Source organism: Ornithodoros turicata, chromosome 1 (assembly GCF_037126465.1).
Source record: "Ornithodoros turicata isolate Travis chromosome 1, ASM3712646v1, whole genome shotgun sequence".
Taxonomy (NCBI): domain Eukaryota; kingdom Metazoa; phylum Arthropoda; class Arachnida; order Ixodida; family Argasidae; genus Ornithodoros; species Ornithodoros turicata.
The window spans coordinates 233,133,642-233,156,321 of record NC_088201.1 but is presented as its reverse complement, the minus strand read 5'-3'; positions in this window follow the sequence as shown (position 1 = coordinate 233,156,321).

Sequence of the window (22,680 nt, the reverse complement as noted above, 5' to 3'; positions counted from 1 at the left end):
CGTTCACAAGTCTGTCTTGGATGTTCCTTGCTCGACGATAAGTAACGCGGGGTGGTTCCGGAAACACCTGACTCATACGGTCAGATTGGGTGATGATTGCATAGCACTGTTTAAGTATGCGGTTTACGTCCGGGGCATAACCGTTGAAGCTAATAGTGAGGTTTACCGAAGAATTCTTATCGGCTCGGGGCTGTGTTTGGAATAGGTTCTCTCGATCGGTTGATCTAGCTCTGGCTATGGCATCTTTTACGACCTGATTAGGATATTTTCTATCTGCGAAAGTTTCTTCAAGGCTCTCAAGATGATTGTCTAGTTCAACATCGTTAGAACATATTCTCCGGTAACGCAGCGCCTGACTATAAGGGATAGCTAGCTTAGTGTGTCTGGGTTGGCAACTCTGGAACGATAGATACTGTTGGGAGTCGGTAGGCTTTCGATACAGACTGGTGGTTATGATTCCATTATGTAGTTTAACTTCCACGTCCAGAAAATGAACAGCTGAGGAGGAGTAATTGAATGTAAATTTAGTACTGGGATGAACTTGGTTAAAGTCGTTAACAAACAACTGAAGGTCGCATTCGGAGTGGGGCCAAATAATGAATATATCATCTAGAAATCGCTTATATAGGAGTGGCTTCAGTGCACAATTGCTGAGGAACGGTTCTTCCAAGGATGCCATGAAGATATTTGCATACTTAGGAGCCATTTTTGTTCCCATTGCTGTACCATTGACCTGTATGTAGTGTTTGTCGTCGAATTCAAAGTTATTGCATGTTAGGATCAGATTCAGGAGTTCCGTGAGGACGGACGTATCATAACCCTGATCGGGTTGATTCTTAAATGCACACTCTGCCGCTGCTATTCCATCTGAGTGAGGAATGTTAGTATACAGGGAAGTGACATCTAGGGTTGCTAGCAGACAGTTAGGGGGAACGTTTATTTTACGTATATCTTGAAGGAAATGGTTGGTATCCTTAACGTATGAGTCGAATTTAGACGGGATGGGCTTGAGGAGATGATCCACGAATGATGAAAGATTCTCAGTGGCTGTACCATTACAGGAAACAATCGGCCTTCCGGGGTTACCCGGCTTATGTATCTTGGGGAGCATGTAAAATCTACCAGGCCTAGCGTCCTTTGGGAGTAAATACTGGTACAAGCTCTCGTCAATCTTCTTGGCGTTTTTTAATCTTGTTAGGACTTTGGTTACATTGGCACTAATTTCGGGGGTAGGGTCAGTTTCGAGAGATCTGTAAAATTCCGCGCACTGAAGTTGGCGGAGGCCTTCTGTAACGTATGATTGTTTATCCATTACAACTATCGCGCCTCCTTTATCTGCCCTCTTAATTACGATATCCTTGACGTTCTCTAATGCCGACAAGCTTTCTTGCTCCTGCTTAGTGAGGTTATACCTGAGTTTGCGTTTTGCGCTGTCCTGATACGCACGGAAGATATCCTTCTGAACTGCTTTAATGTACAAATCAAGGGTTTTATCTCGGTTAGGTTCTGGAGTGAACTCTGATTTTATACGAAACGAATTACCGTTCGACTCTGTCTTTTCATGAAAGTATTCTGCAAGCCGTAGCCTCCGGGCAAAGTTATCAAGATCTACATGTAACTGGTATTCATCCAATCTTGCATCATTAGGGCAGAACGATTATCCTTTACCAAGTAGGGAACGATCGGAGTTCGTAAGTTCACGGGAAGAAAGGTTGATAACGTTACGATCTTTTGGTAGTCGGTCGGCGTCACGCGTTGGAGGGGAATTATGACTTAGATGCGTTTCAGGGGCGTGCTGCAGATTAGGGTTTGAGGCTACGGCAGAAGTGGACAAGAAATTGGGCGCGTTTGAGGCTGTGTTATCGGCGGTATGATGTTGTATGTTATCCCGAGTGAGCTTTTTTTCTTTCTGTAGTTTTAGGCTCACTCGTTTCTTTTGAAAGAACTTGTCTAGTTCTGCTCTATGAGACTCAGATAAGGTGGTTGCGTTTGTGACGGTGTTTGCCTCCTCTGACAGGGAATTGAGTGTACCTTGACACTGCATAATTGGTATTTTGGTTAGGGCTATGGACGTATTGTGCAGGGTTGATAGCCACTCTTTTTCCAGGTTTTGGTTAAAAGGAAACGTAGATATCTTACGAATCTGCAGTCCTCGCGGGAATTTTCCACTCCTTTCATAAGTAAGCAGAGTATTGAGGTGAGAGGAGTAGCGCGCAATTTTGTCCGCGATTTTTCTGAGTCGGAAAAACGCCTGAGTGTCACTGCTAGTAGTTTCGCCGGGATAAATTGGTTCAGACTCACCGGTTAGTCAATCCTGCTTGTTAGACGTCTTCTGAACGTGGACGTGGCTCCGACTGCTCGCTGCTGCTTCCTGGATTGTGGGCCAGACTGGATCATGCATCCCGGTGACTCCTTCCTTGTGGACAGGCAGCCGACGTAGAAGCCGGGGCAGTAGGGTTCGCACTCGGTGTGCTATCTGCCGGACTCCCTCGAAGTTAGGGTGCAGGCCGTCGGCTGCTAGGACTCTCGTCGGGGGTTGTCGATGAAAGCCGTGGTCCAGAAAGTAGAGGTCCGGCGATCGCTTGCACAGGTCTCGCAGTCGCATGTTGAAGCCGTACGCCCGCGGGTTACACTAGAACTCACGGCGCCTGTCGGGATAAGATCGACGGCGGTTGAAGGAGCGGGGTAGAACAAGAGTACATACCACTAGATCGATGTTTCCGCGGGAACGGATGTGGTTCAGAAGCTGCACGTAGTGCTGGATGGCCGAGTCGGGGTCGCTGTACGGCATGTCGTTTGTTCCACAGTGCAGGACGACGACGCGCACGCTGGGGGGTAGCTGGTCAACCTCCTCCAAGAAGTCCGAAATGCGGCCTCCGCTCCTGGTCACGAACATCGTTGGGGCAGTTCGGGATCTGGGGTCAAAATGGAAACGTAAGTGTTTAGTTCGCGAGTCACCAAGAATTGCAACAACGGGGGCATAAAAAGGGTACTTCCTGATGGACATCTTGGGTCCGCTTCTGTCAGTGGTCATCGTAGAGGTACAAGTTGAAATAAACGAATGCGGTTGACCACGAAAAATAAAGGTATTCAATGAAGATCAGAAGTGGAGACGGTGCTTCTACAGGACCAGGAATAAAAGAGGAACTTTATTAAAAACTAAGAGGGAGTATTCGACGTTTCGACAGCAGCGCTGTCTTCAACAGGAATGGGATATTATGGTGACGCAAGACAATTGCAAAGAAGGAGAGGGGAATATGTACAAGAGGAGAGGGCAGCACACGTGCTTTGTCAAACAAAGGTAAAAGGGTACAATGAATCACAGGCAGTCATGTTCTTCGCCGGAGGGCAATGATTTCATTTCAGCCAAAGAGCTGTGGCTATTTTTTTTCCTTTTATACTTCACTGGCTTTGCACTGGGCTTTCAGTGAGTGAGTTATCTCACCCTGACGGGAGGAATCACGTGTTACGTGACCTTCTGACGCCATCCACTCAAACGTTGCCAGCCTGCGTACTGTTGATGAGGCCCAACAAGGCCGAAACAGCTGTCCAGTACTGGCATGGCGATGTTTGAGTTACAAACATATGCTATACGTGTAGCCAAAGAGCTGTGGCTATTTTTTTCCTTTTATACTTCACTGGCTTTGCACTGGGCTTTCAGTGAGTGAGTTATCTCACCCTGACGGGAGGAATCACGTGTTACGTGACCTTCTGACGCCATCCACTCAAACGTTGCCTGCCTGCGTACTGTTGATGAGGCCCAACATGGCCGAAAGAGCTGTCCAGTACTGGCATGGCGACGTTTGAGTTACAAACATATGCTATACGTGCAGCCAAAGAGCTCTGGCTATTTTTTTTCCTTTTATACTTCACTGGCTTTGCACTGGGCTTTCATTGAGTGAGTTATCTCACCTTGACGGGAGGAATCACGTGTTACGTGACCTTCTGACGCCATCCACTCAAGTGTTGCCTGCCTGCGTACTGTTGATGAGGGCCAACAAGGCCGAAACAGCTGTCCAGTACTGGCATGGCGACGTTTGAGTTACAAACATATGCTATACGTGCAGCCAAAGACCTGTGGCTATTTTTTCCTTTTATACTTCACTGGCTTTGCACTGGGCTTTCAGTGAGTGAGTTATGTCACCCTGACGGGAGGAATCACGTGTTACGTGACCTTCTGGCGCCATCCACTCAAACGTTGCCTGCCTGCGTACTGTTGATGAGGCCCAACAAGGCCGAAACAGCTGTCCAGTACTGGCATGGCGGCGTTTGAGTTACAAACATATATATATATATATATATATACTCATTGAACGATGCGACAGCACCAGAGGACACGTGTTTCGCCGTGTTTGTGGCTCGTCGGCCCTGGGTAGCTGCGCATCGTTCGGGATTGGAAAACCAGGGGTCACTCAGCGAGCGATATACACCATGGAGGGTGACCGAACACTTCTCAATGCCACAGTGCAAGCCAGTGAATTATAAAGAGGGAGAAAAGCCAGTAAAAAAATAGGTAAATGATGCTAGACGTGTTTGAAATTCAAACTTACAGTTAAGATGGCTTCTATGGCTGCACGTAGAGAAACAGATACTCATTGAACGATGCGACAGCACCAGAGGACACGTGTTTCGCCGTGTTTGCGGCTCGCCGGCCCTGGGTAGCTGCGCATCGTTCGGGATTGGCAAACCAGGGGTCACTCAGCGAGCGATATACACCTGGGAGGGTGACCGAACACTCCTCAATGCCACAGTACAAGCCAGTGAATTATAAAGAGGGGGGAAAAGCCAGTAAAAAAAATAGGTAAATGATGCTAGACGTGTTTGAAATTCAAACTTACAGTTAAGATGGCTTCTATGGCTGCACGTAGAGAAACAGATACTCATTGAACGATGCGACAGTACCAGAGGACACGTGTTTCGCCGTGTTTGCGGCTCGTCGGCCCTGGGTAGCTGCGCATCGTTCGGGATTGGCAAACCAAGGGTCACTCAGCGAGCGATATACACCTGGGAGGCTGACCGAACACTCCTCAATGCCACAGTGCAAGCCAGTGGATTATAAAGAGGGGGGAAAGCCAGTAAAAAAATAGGTAAATGATGCTAGACGTGTTTGAAATTCAAACTTACAGTTAAGATGGCTTCTATGGCTGCACGTAGAGAAACAGATACTCATTGAACGATGCGACAGCACCAGAGGACACGTGTTTCGCCGTGTTTGCGGCTCGTCGGCCCTGGGTAGCTGCGCATCGTTCGGGATTGGCAAACCAGGGGTCACTCAGCGAGCGATATACACCTGGGAGGGTGACCGAACACTCCTCAATGCCACAGTGCAAGCCAGTGAATTATAAAGAGGGGGAAAGCCAGTAAAAAAATAGGTAAATGATGCTAGACGTGTTTGAAATTCAAACTTACAGTTAAGATGGCTTCTATGGCTGCACGTAGAGAAACAGATTCTCATTGAACGATGCGACAGCACCAGAGGACACGTGTTTCGCCGTGTTTGCGGCTCGTCGGCCCTGGGTAGCTGCGCATCGTTCGGGATTGGCAAACCAGGGGTCACTCAGCGAGCGATATACACCTGGGAGGGTGACTGAGCACTCCTCAATGCCACAGTGCAAGCCAGTGAATTATAAAGAGGGGGGAAAAGCCAGTAAAAAAATAGGTAAATGATGCTAGACGTGTTTGAAATCCAAACTTACAGTTAAGATGGCTTCTATGGCTGCACGTAGAGAAACAGATACTCATTGAACGATGCGACAGCACCAGAGGACACGTGTTTCGCCGTGTTTGCGGCTCGTCGGCCCTGGGTAGCTGCGCATCGTTCGGGATTGGCAAACCAGGGGTCACTCAGCGAGCGATATACACCTGGGAGGGTGACCGAACACTCCTCAATGCCACAGTGCAAGCCAGTGAATTATAAAGAGGGGGAAAGCCAGTAAAAAAATAGGTAAATGATGCTAGACGTGTTTGAAATTCAAACTTACAGTTAAGATGGCTTCTATGGCTGCACGTAGAGAAACAGATTCTCATTGAACGATGCGACAGCACCAGAGGACACGTGTTTCGCCGTGTTTGCGGCTCGTCGGCCCTGGGTAGCTGCGCATCGTTCGGGATTGGCAAACCAGGGGTCACTCAGCGAGCGATATACACCTGGGAGGGTGACTGAGCACTCCTCAATGCCACAGTGCAAGCCAGTGAATTATAAAGAGGGGGGAAAAGCCAGTAAAAAAATAGGTAAATGATGCTAGACGTGTTTGAAATCCAAACTTACAGTTAAGATGGCTTCTATGGCTGCACGTAGAGAAACAGATACTCATTGAACGATGCGACAGCACCAGAGGACACGTGTTTCGCCGTGTTTGCGGCTCGTCGGCCCTGGGTAGCTGCGCATCGTTCGGGATTGGCAAACCAGGGGTCACTCAGCGAGCGATATACACCTGGGAGGGTGACCGAACATTCCTCAATGCCACAGTGTAAGCCAGTGAATTATAAAGAGGGGGAAAAGCCAGTAAAAAATAGGTAAATGATGCTAGACGTCTTTGAAATTCAAACTTACAGTTAAGATGGCTTCTATGGCTGCGCGTAGAGAAACAGATACTCATTGAACGATGTGACAGCACCAGAGGACACGTGTTTCGCCGTGTTTGCGGCTCGTCGGCCCTGGGTAGCTGCGCATCGTTCGGGATTGGCAAACCAGGGGTCGCTCAGCGGGCGATATACACCTGGGAGGGTGACTGAGCACTCCTCAATGCCACAGTGCAAGCCAGTTATTTATAAAGAGAGGGAAAAGCCATTAAAGAAACAAGTACTTTACTTGTTTTTTTAATGGATTTCCTCCTCTTTATATATATATATATATATATACGTATTCGTGCGGATCAAAAGAACAAAAAGAGCAGAGAGAAAGGGAGAGAGAGGGATTCTTGCTGTGGGACTGGAACCCGGCCGAGGACGCCAGCGACTTGGTGGAAGGGTACAAGTTGCTTAGGCACGCGAGGGACCTTAAATACGGGGGTACCGTGTGGTGAGCTTTCATCGCACGTTAAAGTGGGACTCCGCAACAAAATCACCAAAAATATTGTGACATAGCAGTAACCCTTGTGGTGTCAGGAACATACATGTTAGACCGTAAAAGAATGGGGCACCCAACTGAACAATCCTGACTAAATAACGCGTTCCAAAACTTCGCAGACTTTATTCTAACGAATTATTACGAAGTGAGCGCTTCGGCCTCTGTGAAACAAGAGGGCGCTCAAAGAAACACTGCTGACGTCATCCGGCATGGAAGAATGCAAGCTTTGCAGCAGACGACAATGCTGGGTGACGTCACAGTATCTTCCTCCGGGCAAAGCGCTGTGCGTTTTGCATGTTGGTTTCGGTTTGGTATTGTCACCGTTTACGAATTAGTTACTCATTACATTAAAATGAATGCGAATGTTGTATTCGGTATCAAGGCAGCGATCCGTGTTCGGCATGCGATGTTCACCTATGTTTTGGATAAGAACGCAGTTGGAGAAGCTAGATTTCCAACAACGTCACGTTTAGAGCATCCCTACTTGAATGATATATACAGTGAGCATTTGCTTTGAGGAGGCAGCCTGGATCGGAACCAGTTAAAGCATAAAAGGAAACTTACCAGACGTCGATGCTGAAGAAGTATTATCGAACGGCGTTCGTGGCTTTTATAAGGGCGCGTCCCTTCCGCCAAACACCTCTGGAGAGAAGCGCGTCGCTCTGATTGGTTGCTGAAGGGAAGATTCTAAGGAGACGCAAGATTGTTGGAGCTACAGGACGGGGGGAGAGAATGGCATGTGAAGCAAATTATTTTTCCGAGTTAGGAATCCACTCTAAGGCGACAGAGATAGAACAGACGACGCTCTATTTTTTACATATGAACGGATGATTATCCACTCACGGTAGAGGAGGGATATTTGAATGAGAAAGTAGAAAAACACGTTGTGGTCAGCGCCGAGAACATGTTTAAGGATGCAGCCGCCATCTCGCAGTCATCTCGCATAAAATAAAATAAAATAACGATAAACACGCACACACGCAAACTGTAAAACAACTCTTCCATTTTTCTTTCCATATTCTCTTCGTTTCTCTTCGTTCTTCCATATTCTCTTCGCCGCATGACTTAGTAAGCCATTGTGTTGAGGAGGCCATCGAGAAGTTCAGAAACATTCGTTTTCAGAATGCGACGGGAATCTCGGTGTGCTGTTTTTTGGAGTTGATATCTGTGTACCTCAACTCTAATGGCGGGGGGAGCATCTAATCCAGAAGCAAGGAATATGCATTGGGTCTTGCTTGGCCCTGGTACTTAGTGACATTGTGTTGGCAAGACTAGACAGGGGGGGGGGATATGTTTATTAAGAAAAAGAAAGGAAAGGTCAGCCAGACGAAGGTCGGCTTGCTATTCCAGACAAAAAAAGGCAAAAGAAGGGGAAGGGGAAGGAAAGAAAAGGGGACGAAAAGAAAAATAAGGAAAGAAAGGGGGAAGAAAGAAGGAGAAAAGGGGAAGAAAAGAAAATAAGAAAAGAAAAGGGAAGGAAAGAAGAAGAAAAGAAGAATAAGGAAAGGGAAGAAAAGGAAAAGAAGAAAAGAAAGGAAAAGGAAAGGAGAAGAAGAAATGAAAAGGAAAGGAAAAGAAGAAAGAAAAAGAAGAAAAGGAAAGGAAACGAAAAAAGAGTTAAGAACAAAGGAGGTAAGGTAAGGAAAGGAAGAACACAAAACTAAAACTGAAAAGTCACACACACAGTCACACAATCACAAGGCGTTGACAAGGTTCGAAGGAGGAGCGCTGTGGTGACTGCCCACTGGGCCGAGAGAGAAACACAGGGCTCACAGGGAGCCCAGGAGACCCGTGTTACGCAGAAAGCGGAGCACCGCTTTAGTGACTCTCCACTGGTTAGCTCGCTGCACAGGGCCAAGGAGTGTTGCGAGAGAAACGTCTGTCCGTCCGTCCGTGCACCCAAGCTCTGAGAGATGTTGCCAGAGCACGGCCCGATGATGGTGGTGACGCTGACAGTGGAGGAGCGGATGAGAAATATCGTCTTCTACACCGCAGCAGGGGCAAGGGGGAGATGAGACGCGGCCCATTTTGAACAGGATTGAACGGGTGAGGGCAACGTTCAGCCGGAGACGATGTAGAAGGGTCTCCTCCTCGCGGGTACAGCGGCAGCCGATGACCAACTCCAGTGAGGGGTCGAGGGACTGCAGGAACGCATTAGGTCGGATAGCGTCCACAAGAAACTGGCGGGTGCCGTCGCCGCAGAGACGCCGTATAAGCAGGCGGCACGCAAACACCAGGAGCGGTAGTAGGGGCACCGGCGTACCCGCATCAAGCGCGGCGCGTTTCGCAGCCGCGTCAGCACATGTGTTTCCGTGTAGCCCTGTATTCCCGGGTACCCACTGGAAGCAGATGCGGTCGCCGACCGAGGAGAGTTGGGCGTACTCCTGAAGTACCATGGTACGCAGATCGCTCACGACACTCGGGTGGTATGTGGACAGGAGCGCCAAAGACGCCTTGCTGTCTGTGAGGACGACCCACGCATCAGGCACAGATTCAGCGATATACCGCAGAGCGGCCAGCAGTCCGAGCAGCTCCGCATCCGTGGAGGACACTATGTAGGGAAGTCGGAGGGCGAGGTCACGGTTTTCCTGCGAGACGTAGTAGGCCGCTGCAGATGACTCATTCGCTACCGATCCATCAGTATAGATGGCGCGGCTCAGAGGATAGGCCGAATTGAGATGCTCGAGCGCGAGCTGGCGGGCTACTGTCACAGGCATATCGTTCTTCCTCTGGAGGCCGGGAATAGTGGCACAGGTCTCGGGTCTTGGAAGCGTCCACATCGCAGGGGCTGTCAAGGGCAGAGAGAACTGTGCAGGGAGGGACCCTTTGAGGCGACCGAGAGTACAACCGAAGTCAGAGGCTGGGCAGTCTTCGTCGACGTGGCGAAGGTAGTGGAGAGCGTGCCGAGTAAGGTACCGTGCGAGAACACTGAGGGTTGCCCCGTCCCGCAGGACATCGATCGACGGTTCACGTGCCTCGGCTAGGACAGAGTATGTCTCGGTGGTCGAAGGGACTCCCAAGCAGACGCGTAGGCTCCTGGCTTGGCTAAAAAGGAGGTCACGATTTCTGCTTCTGCTGATACCATGCAGGATGGGAAGGCTATACCGGAGAGAACCCAGCACGTGGGATTGGTGGACACGGCGGAGGTCAGAGAAGGATGGGCCCCATCGCAAACCAGCGAGGCAACGAAGAACCGCCACGTAGCTGTTGATCTTGGTTGTGAGACTAGACGGGGAGATCGCAGGTCGAGTACAGAATGAGGTCGTTCGCGTATTCCGATATGTTGATGACTATTCTGGTCGTTCTGAGGCACCAGGCTACTGAGCAGATGATGGAGTCAGTCCTGACATCGATACAGGAAGCCTTGAGACCGCTTGAAACCACCCAAGAGAGGATGACCAATGGCAGCATTAAGTTCCTGGATCTAAGTCTGACGTTCACCGAAGAGCACGCCTGTTGGATGTACCTGCCCAGAGGTAACAAACCTCTCCTGCCTTTTTCGTCAGCCCATTCGAAGTTGGTGAAGAGGAGCATAGTTAATACGTGTTTTCAGAACGCAATCAACAAATCATGCCCCCATTCTATGAGTCATAGCGTACACCAACAGGCCATCAGGCTAGAAAAGTCGTGGTATCCAACGACCTTGCTCACGACGGTTGCCGAGTCCCTGCTCAGAAAGACTTTAAGTCGGAGACAATCGGATCCGGAGTTGGAGGATAGAACAGCAAGAACCGCAGTTATTCCCTATATCCATAAAGTATCCCATAAACTAAAAAAAATGGCTGGTCGTGCCAACGTCCGAGTTGTGTTCTCGGCCCCAGAAAAACTCATTAAACTTTGTCGGCTGCTGAACGGCGTAGATCGAGTACCGGAGGGGTGCAAAAAGCAACACAGGAATCCGTACGTGGAATGCAGGCAGAACGTTGTCTACAGGATTCCACTTTCGTGCGGAAAGTCATACGTGGGACAAACAGGGCGCTGTGTGAACGACCGACTGCGGAAGCATTGGCTAAACTTCAAGAACTGCAGGGGTGGGTGGCGAGCGGAACACTGCAGGGTGTGTGGGTGTGAGCCTGTGGTAACCCAATGTGTAATCATCGGAAGAAATCCAGACAGAACAGCTAGAGAGATTATAGAGACCCAAACATTTAAGGATATGGGTCAGGCCTGTGTCAGTGTTCCTTCCCTTGCTTTATCTGATAGGAAGCTGACGTACCTCTGCACGTGTAAAAGTAGAAAGAACCGGCAGGTGGCCAGAAGCGTTTAAGCAGCTGGTACGACAAATTTCATTAAAGTGTTGGAAGTTAGCGCATGTGTTGTGTTCCTTCTTAAGTCCTCGTCTTATAGCGCTCAGCAGCAATATGGTCTCATACCAACAAGCCCAGATTTCGTCACTCTTTTCGTTTGACTCTCTCCTGAGACCCACCTTTGTCTTCACGTTCTCACGGTCCATTGGTCACCTTTGTACTCCGCACCTGTGTCCTCATTCCGTCGCCATAACCCCCCTTTTTGTCCTTAATTCCTGGAAAGTCACCTACATGCGTTCTCGTTTCCTGTGTAAGCCTTTGGACTCGCGTTATGTTGCGCTTCTGATACCCCTTGGTTTGTATTTATGTTGTTTTCATTATTTACCTGTATTTGTATTCTTTCCATCACCCTGTTACCCTCCCATACCAAAACTCCACCGTCAACTGTATATATGTTCCTGTACCATGTTCATAAGTAAATAAATAAGTTGCTACTACTGTTTAATATCACTCTTTGATCTACTCATCACCGGCAATTTGACATAACCTATTTTTCTGCCTTCGTATCTTCTAGAAAAAGAAACGAAAGAAGAAGACGCTTAGAAAGGAGTGGTCTTAGGATGTCTTTGCTGAGTGGATGCAAATGTATTAGAAAATACCGGAAAGAAAAATACGAATGGCATCATACGAAAGCATCAAGCACGCACCATGTGACGAAGTGAAGTGATGTCTCTTCTAGCCCATATAACATGCACGCCAACACACACATTTGTAGGAAGGCGTCGTCCCAATGCAGTCGTGGTTTCGAAGTGCTTCATCTAGTTGACGGGGAGTGCTCAAAATAAAATATCAACATCGAGTCAAACAACGGCGGTGATTATCTTTAAAGGGACTACCGCATCTGGAGAAGTGTGTATGAGAACGATATGGTAATGTTCCGTATGGTAATGGCCGGCACTGCTTCACAATTTGCTTGGCCTGAGTTACTATTCCGGAAACAGCTTGCATATTAAACAGACGATTTTTAGTGTGTCGCGCTCCGTCTGCAGATAAGGAAGCCCGAGCGACAGTAGCATCACGATGACGTAATTCAAGCACACCAATGCGAACGCAGCGCAAGCAATTCTCTCCGAAGTCGTCTGCTCCGCGTTCGTACCGCAATATACTAAGTTAAAAGTCACCGGTAAATACGCCGACTTTGTGTAACGACCACGCCGCGGAGAACACGCTGTTATTACTCTGTATGTACGAACACGCCCGCCGCTGACTAAGAAATGAAATTCCACAGGCGGATCGCAGTCTACCCACTACCTGCAGACGGCGTCCCACGCGCCCGCCGATCACCAAAGACTCTCCGGCCGATTCCTGATTGGGCTTGTCTGCGCCAAAGGGGTCCGCTGGGGCCTTGTCTGACTGTAGTGGCGGGAAAGTACCTCAATAATTGTTCTACCAGGCAGTGATGGCCAGTAGTTAAGCTACTAGTTAAACTACCTGCTTGTAGTTAAAAAGTAGCTATCAACTACTTGCAGAAATGTAGTGTGCAAGTACTAGTTAAACTACAGTTTCGAGTAGTTAACTACAGTAGTTAGGTGACTGCAGGCGGCAACTACTTCCGGTTTCACCGCAGGCTTTACGGCGCGATTGTGTTTCCGACTTTTACCTTGAGCTACTTGTTTGATGAGAACGGAGGTGCAGGGCAATTGTGCCGTGCATGTGTACTAAGTCGTCCCTCACATCACTGCTTGTGATTCATATTTAGGTGTCCAAGAACGCTATAGAATGGGATTGGCGTTGATGGACAACGTTTAGTAGCTAGAGATGTAGTTAAAATATGTTGCAGTAGTTAAAAAAGTAGCTTTAACTACCTCCCCTGAAACGTAGTTCAACTACTAGTTAAACTACTCCATCGCGAGGTAGTTAGTAGTTATAGTTAAACTACTGTAGAAGTAGTTAGTGACCATCACTGCTACCAGGTATCTAGCACCTGTTCCAATTTAGGTACAGCACAAAGAACCGTATAACAAACATACTTAAAGTACAAAGTGCTTGCCGTGAACGGAGTTGCCTCAGGAGGAGAGCCGCCGATATTTCGAACAGATCCATGGCGAAAAACTCGTGACTGGATCTTAGCCACCAGCCGAAACAGACCAGGCCGAAAATGGCCGAAACAGACAGAAGAAGACAGACATAACAGACAGAAGAAGATAGACATAGAAATGGCCGAAACAGACCAGGAGGCACGGCCAGCCGAGCCATGTGGTACCTCTTTTAACTGAGTTGTTCGAATCGTGTTTGGTTGGTGGCACGGTATGAAATGTTTGTGCAGAAAATCAAGCTTTGTTGTGCCTTGGGGGGATTACCACGTTTTTAACCACGCGCATGATTTAAGCTGCTTAAGTGTAAAACTATTCAAACATGTGCACAAGCATAGACGCACAATTAGGACTCGCGTGGTATTGGGATATATCAATAAAAGCTGAGCAGGAGTGCACGGCATTTATTGGTCGTTCGTTTATCTCAAAAGATTGATTTCATTGATTTGAGATCTCAAAAGATTTGCGAAGCAGAGTGATTTAACTATAATGAAAGTTTCGCGTGACTGACCATAAAGTGTATAACTGTGTAAAGATAATAAGCCCTGCGGTCGTTTTATTAATGCTTCAACAGCTAGATAGAGCCGAGTTTCCCAAACTTTTGGCGATGACGGACCCCCGGAAGCGATGAGAACCAATTCACGGACCCCCCCCCCCCCCACACACACACACAAATATACCGGACTACGCGCTGTGTACACTGCATTGCAGACCGCGTTTAATATGCGCGACAGGGTATAACACGGAACGAAATAACATTTGTGCAAGCATAAAGGTGGTCAAGTGACTGTCTAGACAGAAGCGAAGTTGACTTCCAACGCCGCGTTCAGTGCGAGGTATCATCTGTAGTGCCACCATCGCTGCAAGAGGTCCGCAGGCTGCCAAATATAAAATGCGCTAAACACAGGAACACTCTTCAGTCAGTTCGAACTCGAAGCAAAACGATATGACGCACTGTATTTCCCATGCTAGCTAGTGCATAACCAGCAACCTCGTCAGCTGCTGCGTGCTTTCGATACAGCTTCAGAAAGGATTCCGGACTGGTTTCTTCTTCTTGTTTGTATGTGTATGACGCGGACAAACGTGCATTGCAGGACTTTTCTATCAGAAATTAGAAGCTAGCCGTTGAAGCATGCTTGTAGCAATTTTGGAAATTCTGGGTGTTTGGAAATCGGGCAGCATGTACGAGCGCGTGTTTGTTGGGACGAAAATCCTCACTGAAATGTGAAAGACGGTCGCGGACCCCCACGGACACTCTCGCGGACCCCCAGGGGTCCGCGGACCACACTTTGGGAAACACTGAGATAGAGTCTACGGTGAGACGGTACGAAGATTATCCGTATGTTCCCGGTCGGTGAATCGGTGAAAGTGGCGTATTTTTGCTACTTCGGATCTCAGGTAGCGGTGCCGATGTGAGGTAGTGTTCTTCTGTACGGATAGCGAGCACTGGAAGGCTTTTGCCCCCTTATTTACGTTTTTTTTTCTCTGAAAATCAGATCCACACAAAATGCCGACTACACAATTTCGGTTCAGTACCTTCGAACAACGAAGAAAAGGGCGTTGTGGTGACGGCTATATGGCAAAAATGAGTGACAGCATCTAAGATCTTGCGTTATGGAAGTCATATTCTAATTATTTAGTCTGTACATAATTAATTAATATCCCAACCCGGGTCTCGTTCCCCCGTTGCACCCCCGTCGGCGTACGTGGTTGCTCAAATCCTCGTCCAGGCGGCCGCCACAGACTCCAAAATGACATTTTAATCGTCTTTGGTTGACAATAACACTTGATATAAAATTGATATCAGACATGTCATAATCTAATTATTTGGTTTGCATATTATTAATTAATATCCCAGAGCATCGTACCCGGGTCTCGTTACCCTGTTGCACCCCCGTTCGGCGCGTTTGCTCAAATCCTTGTCCAGACGGCCGTCACAGACGCCAAAATGACATTTTGATCAACTTTGGTTGATACCAACAATTGATATAAAATCGATACCAGAGATGTCAAAATATTATTTGGTCTCCATATTATTATTTAATATCCTAGAGTATCGGACCCGGGGATCGTTCCCCTATTGCACCCCCGGCCGCTCGTTTTCTCAAATCCTCGTCCAGACTGCCGTCATAGACGCCAAAATTACGTTTAGGTCAACTTTCGTTGATAATAACACTTGATATAAAATCGATATCACATATGTCATAATCTAATTGTTTGGTATGTATATTATTATTTAATATCCCAGAGTATGCGACCCAATGATCGTTCGATCGTTCAACCGTTGAACCCCCAGTCGGCGCGGTTGCTCAAATCCTCGTCTGACGGCCGTCACAGACGCCAAAATGACATTTTGATCATCTCTGTTTGTACATATAAAGGCCCGTTCCGACATACAGCGCTTTGCTCCAGAGCACTGGAAAACAGCGCTGTTTCTCCCTCCTCTCCCGGCTGCGACTCGGTGGAAAACAGCGCTTGGCGAAGTTGAGCTTCGGTGAACTTTCCCATCGCTGTCTCCTAGCGATAGGCTCCCTGAACCAATGAGAACGTGGCGCCGCGTTCACGTGACGGTACGATCACGTGAGATCACCAAGTACAGCGCTGGGACAAGCGCTGCAAGTGCGAACCCCACAGTGGAAATACAGCGCTGTTTTGCAGAGCTGTGGTGCAGCGCTGTGGAGCAAAGCGCTGTATGTCGGAACGGGCGTTTACACTTGTCATAAAATTGATATCAGATATGTTAGAATCTGATTATTTAGTCTGTATATTATTACTTAATGTCCCAGAGAATCGGACTCGGGTCTCGTTCCCCTGTTGCACCCCCGGTCGATGCGTTTGCTCAAGCCCTCGTCCAGCCGATCGTCAACTGACGCCAAAGTGACATTTTGACCAACTTTTGTTGATAATAACATTTTATATAAAATTGATATCAGAGGTGCCACAATCTAATTATTTAGTTTATATGTTCTTAATTAATAACACAAAGTACGGAACCCGGGTCTCGTTCCCCTGTGGCACCCCGGTTGAGCCCATTGGATATCTGGAAGGAATGGCCCTTCCCCTTTTGAACTCCTTCCGAGTTTAGACGCATGCGTATTACGATAGCTAAGAACTTAGTGCGAGGGACGCCTGAGAACGGAGTCTTGTCTGGGACACATCCTTAAAGGCCCAGGGTGCATCAGGGTTAACACTCACACACCGTGCGGTGGTTGATATGTGGCCTTGATGACGTACTGACTCAAAATAGGCGATGACATCTAAACGATTTTACTTTTTTGTGGAAAAATCATAGTCTAAAAATGGGTCCTGTGCAAAAATCGACGAGGTCCCCATAGGCGCTATGCATTAAAATTCATTTGACCTGGGTGCACTATAGATATGCATTCTGCTACTGATATTCTTGTTTCCAGGAATTCTTTACATTGTTTTCTTATTTATTAGACGATGACATCTTAAAATTCTTATTCAACTTCGCTGTTAATTGGCACAAACGAAATTTCTCATTGCATTCTGTAAGGTCGCTTCCCGCAAAGCAGTTCGGTATAGCAGTGGAGAGTGCCGACGGGAGGGTGACCGCGATTTCCGCGAATGAAACCTTAGACTTCAGTCATTCTCGTGATACACGCAGGATGACCGTGTCTTCTTATGTTGTTATTGCCTGTTTCTTATGACGCTTCGAGAAAGAAGTTTGTGGGACGCTCCTTGCCCTCTCTATGTGTAGCTCATGATAAATTGTCGCATCGCTGTTGACAGAATTAAGCTTTTGCTTAGGAATTCGGCCTGCAGGCTTCCCCACTTTGTTTTTCATTACAGCATCACGTTGTACAGTAACAAGCAATGCGAGATGTCTTTCTTTGCAGGCGACTTGTAGCTCTCATGAGAAAAGACTCCTCAATGTAAGAAACCATATAGATTAACCCTAGAGGGAACCAGTTTACGTTCAGTGTCGGTTCAGTGTCGCGCCTGAAAACGTATGTTGCCTCTGCTCCTTGAACGGCCGTCCTACACCTCGTGTGCTTCGTCCGGGGTGGCTCACTCCACCACATCGTCATCACAATAAAGCTCGCTTTTCGAAGCAACCTAACAATATATCTTTTACTTTCCACTCATCCGCCGTCCAATAACACGCTCCGAACACGAATATACCGGCCGCCATGACGTACATTTCAGTGTTTTCTGCTGCCACCGCTGTATGTCGCCGTCGCCACGCTAGGTGGCGGCAGCGGCGGCGATCTGCTGTACTGGAGCTGCTGGTTTAGAAATAAGCAACCGTGGGGTATCTACCGTTGGAAGCAGGCGTACCACAGCTGGATCATTGTAGAACCATCTGTAGAATGGGATAGTGTAGTACCTCTTGTGTACTACCCGTAGTGTATAGTACCTGATAGTGCGTAGTATCTGTTGTACAGGACCGGGTTTAGAAAGGCGCAAACGCGGGATATCTACCGTTGTAAGCAGACGTGCCACAGCTGGATCAGTGTGGAACCATCAGTAGAATAGGACAGAGTAGCACGATGAGGATTGGAGTGTCAGACCAGTACAGTGTGGAGAGCCATTGACCCACAGCGTAATTTCAAACTATTTTCAGAAATATATAATGAACACCGCTGACCGAAAAGGAAATAAGGTTGAAAGATATTTGCAATGCAGTTGCCGTCATTCTTAAGACTTTCACTGAGAACCCTGATTTAGGAATCCCTTCTTTTTTGAGCAGCTTTCTGAAGAAAGCAATTCATCAATCGAGAGTTGACAGTTTGTACTTGTATTGTACGTTTGTTAAACAAAAAATAATAATAAATAAACAACTCTGTCTTCGCGGTCCGAAGAAGTGTGAGGGAGGGATGGTTACTTATGCACGCAAGACTTAAGCGACACGAGGAATGGGAAAATAAAAAATAAAATAAAAATCCTACACTGAACGTTTGCTGCATAGCGTGCGACATAGAATGATGGTGTACGGTAACTGCAATGCCATGGGATAGCCACAGCGTCATAATACATTCTGCGTACGAGAAGTTTTGTCCAACGGATCTCGTTCAATGTTTTTATTTCACGGTAACCACTGTGTAACCAGGGTAAGAACCACTGGTATTGGTGACCTCTTGAAGGGTGCCATTCGGGTGCCGTCAGCAGTGGTAGAGCACGGGAGGCGTCGTTGGGTACCAGCAGATGCTCCTACGGAACCGCCCTCCGCCAGGAGCCCCCAGCGACGAAGGAGCGAAGCCTGTGAGAGAAAAGCGAATGAAAATTTACTCAAAATATGTTGCGCATACATGGATTCAACTTCTTTGCTAATTTTGATATTGTGTTTTCAGTTTAAAAAGGAAGAGAAACCCAGTTCGTCAGCTATCCAAATATTAGTGCGCCGCCGATATGACGACTGGACACAGAGAGGCCACGCTCCCTCCTGCGCTATATAATGCAGTCCATCGTACTCGCTCTACTTCCGTATTCGATGTCATGACTGGCCGCATGACGCTCCGCTGCGGCAGAAAGTGCGTTTTGGCGATTGATGGCGCATAGCGGCGCTACGGTATTCTTCCGGAGCGCTATGGCGTCTCCTGATCTGCAACGGCGTGCCTAGTTGACAAACTATAGCCGTGTACAACTTAAGAGAAAGCTAGTCCGTCACCTCTCAAAATATTACTCCTCCGTAGATAGGCAGGCTGGACGTAGAGAAGGCATTCTCTGTCCTTCCACCACATAATGTAATCCATCATACTCACGTTGCTTCAGTATTGGCTGTTGGTACTGGTCGCATAACACTACGCTGCAGCAAAAAGTGCGTTCCCCTATTGATGGCGCTTTGTGGCGCTGCAGTATTTACTGCTGGCGCGCTATGGCGTCCCCTTATCTCCTACGGCGTACGCAGTTGACGGACTACATTTCTTTTCCTTCCTATGTTGAACACGACTATAGATTTTTTTTCGTCTTAAGTTCCACACGACTATAGTCTTTCTAATACTGAATAAAAATGCGACCATTGGAGCAGTGAAGTTCCAGAGGGTGTGACAGCGGGTCACGTGACAGGGTGTGAACTGCTGACATCTCATAGAGTGCCGGGCGCGTGGATCTTCCACAGTGACCCCTTCGCACAAGGGGTCACGAACCCTGTTTCACAGAACCCTAAATCGGAGTGCAGAGCAGCGACATTCATCCAAACCCATAGAGATCGGATCCGATGGTTATGGGAGGCGTTACCTTGCGTCGGTAGCTTCATTCGGACGCCGCCGCACTCAGAAACTCACTAACATCAGAATTTCCGGTCCGGGTGCCCAATGAAACATGAACCTCGTGCTTTCGTCACGCACACGGAAATTGGAGGATGTCCACAACAAAGAGGCTAGATTTCGGCGCAGCGTGCGCGAGTTGAGGAGGAAAAGCGAAGCTGGTTTTCAGCTCCCTGTTTGGCAAACTTTGCCGCCGCGCACAGCCAAAATATTTCGCGTGTGGCTTGGAGGCATATTATACCTTTGTAATAGATGCAAAAGAAAGATTTGTCGACCTTCTGGTCAGAGTCCCTTTAAAATGTATCGCCAACTGTACCGGTATCTACCTAGGAAGACAATGTCGTGAGGATCACGGATCAGGAATCGGATACCATATCAGCACCTCCCGTTTTTAACCACTGTGATTCCCCTCTCTCACTTGGACAAATAACCAGCTGTCCCCTCTCCCTCAAAGTGAAGATATCCCTTCTGGCGATCGTGGTGGTGCGAATTCAATCACACTTTTCACATATAGCCTTTTGTGATGGAGCGTCTCGAGACCCATCTCAGTTCTGTAAGCCCAATCACTTTCATACTGTTTGATGTGCCTCTAGGGCCTTACCTTGGGCAGCAGCCCTGAGTGCACGCTTTACGGGAGCACCAGGCAAGGCTTCCACCTCGAAGACAGCGCCTGCGCAGAGGGGTCGTCAGAAAGTGCATCTCATCGAGCACAAAGGTCCACACGCATACTCACCCCAAGCGATCAGGACGAACAGAATAAGGATGGCAGTCTTCATGACGATTGTCTTCAGAGTCAGCTGTGAGAGGTGAAAGGTGATAATGTAACCGTCTTTCCCATTCTCTCTCTGTTTCCGATTATCCAAGTTTCTGGGGCAGCGAAAAACATTTTCTTGTGTGGAGGGCATCGTTTCTTTGAGCTTTTTTTTTTGGGGGGGGGGGGGGAGGGGGCTCCGTGTTAGCGCCGCGAAGCAACTGTGACTATATGAGCTGCGTGTAGATATGGACACACGGAGAGACGACAGCAGGATGAAATGGGGGGGCTGTATGCGTCCTGGGCCGACTTCGGAGGGATTCCTTCGACATGACGAGGTAATAGGGGCAGAGCCAGTGGACACGAAGGAGAAAGGACTAGAGTGCCTGTGTCCCTACGACACTCCTCTCAACCTCAAGGAACTTGCTCCGCCCTCGTCGATACACTATTAGTCTGCTGGCGTTTTTATGTTGGGCTCATCACTTTCTCGAGTGTAACGAGCACCTTGGGAAAGTGTCTTAGTTCAGCAAGCTGTTTGTTATCAATATGTTATTATTGTAAGTGCAGTTCTCAAAGTGCATACGATCGATCCTAGTTTATCTCGCGATTCCCGGATATGCGGCCCCGATAACAGCGGAACATCCAAAGGAACGGAACTCTTCGGGAGTCGATGTCGTCTGTTATCAACAAAAACTGCGTCTATTTGGGAGACCATAGGAAACTACAATTATTACCGCGGACCAGTCGAGATACGGCAGTGTTCCCAGAGTGTGGGAACTTGGGAAATAAAAGGGGCAACGAACTATGCCCTTAGCGACATGATGCCCTCCGACTGTTCTGGGTCTCCAGGAAGCTCGTGGTAGCGCACACTGAGGTACAGAGAGAGACAAGCTCAGTTTCGTGAACAGAGGAACATCAATTCGTGCGGCCGCGTAAATATTTGTTGCCCGGCTTGTTCACACTGCCCACGTCCAGCGTCAAGCAAAATTTCAGCATCAATTTCGTGTATTACCGTTCATGCATTCAAGTTGAATAGCTTGTGGTATCGGGAAGAGCACCAAGGGGCAAGACACGATATCTTCTATGTTTGATGGGGCACGAGATAGCAGAGTTTAGGACGCTCTGGCTGGTAAGAGAGTCAACTCCTGTAAATACCCATCTATGAGGTGGACTTTCAAAAAAGATTAATCTTCTGTTCAAGTAATGCCGTTGCCGTTCTCATTGCACGTCACACATCTTCAAGAGTCAACACGCGGGCTTCATAAATCCTGAATACTCGAACACTTCGTGGATGATATCTCCTCTTTTTTGCGCATTCTTCGGCTTTCTTGACGATAATCATCAAAATCAAAAAGTACGTTTCATAACAAACCTCAAAACGACTGAACTGGTCAATGGGGTAGTGCACTGGTAAGATAGGATAGGCGAAAAAATCAGAAATCGGGGTGGAGGCTGATGTTTCGTTCCAAAATTACTTCCCGTTTGCGAGTACCCTAATTCATTCATCGGGGTAAGTGAGGGCTGTTCTTGGGTATTTTCTTCTTGGGGTCCCGGGAAATTCATGTGCGGACTCGGGAACCCAATTCCAAATAAGCAAAGCAAATTGCATGGAGTGCAATCGTTCTTTGAAATGGCATTGTTTTTCCCGTGATAGCGCGGGACTTCTCAGTGAACCCCAGGGGTCAACTGCATTTGATGGTGACGTCAATCTGTCTGTTTGAAGATTTTGAATAAAACGTTGCACTCATAAAAATACATGCTGACTTGCTAAGAGGCTTAACTTTGTGCATACTTAGTAGAGAAAACGATGACGCCGGTATGGTAACAGTTTGAGTCACTTTTACGCACTCTTAGAAAAAAAAAAGAAAAAAGAAGAAGCAGTTACACCTGTTTGGCGGTAACGGCCGTCGCGTATGTTATGCTTAAACTGTTGCAGAGTTCTACCTGGTTGGCTCTAGCCATGCCGTTTTCACTCCTACCATCTCTGGACCGACGGACGCTCTTGGCCAACTGTTGCTTCAAGCGTCGAATGAATAATTACCTAAGAATCCTTAATTCACTTTTTAGTTCTAAACACCTACAACTTCCTCCCAGTGAGAACACCTAGTCCCCTTCGGTCACCTGGTACTGTTAAGGTGTTTTCAGAATAAAAATAATTCCGATATATCGCGTGCGGAATATTCGTGAAAGAACACCTTTTGTTTTGTTCATTGGGTGTCTCCAGAGGAGCGTCTTCCCTACACTTACAATATGCGAAAGGGTGAAGGAGCTGGGGGTGAAGGAAAGACGT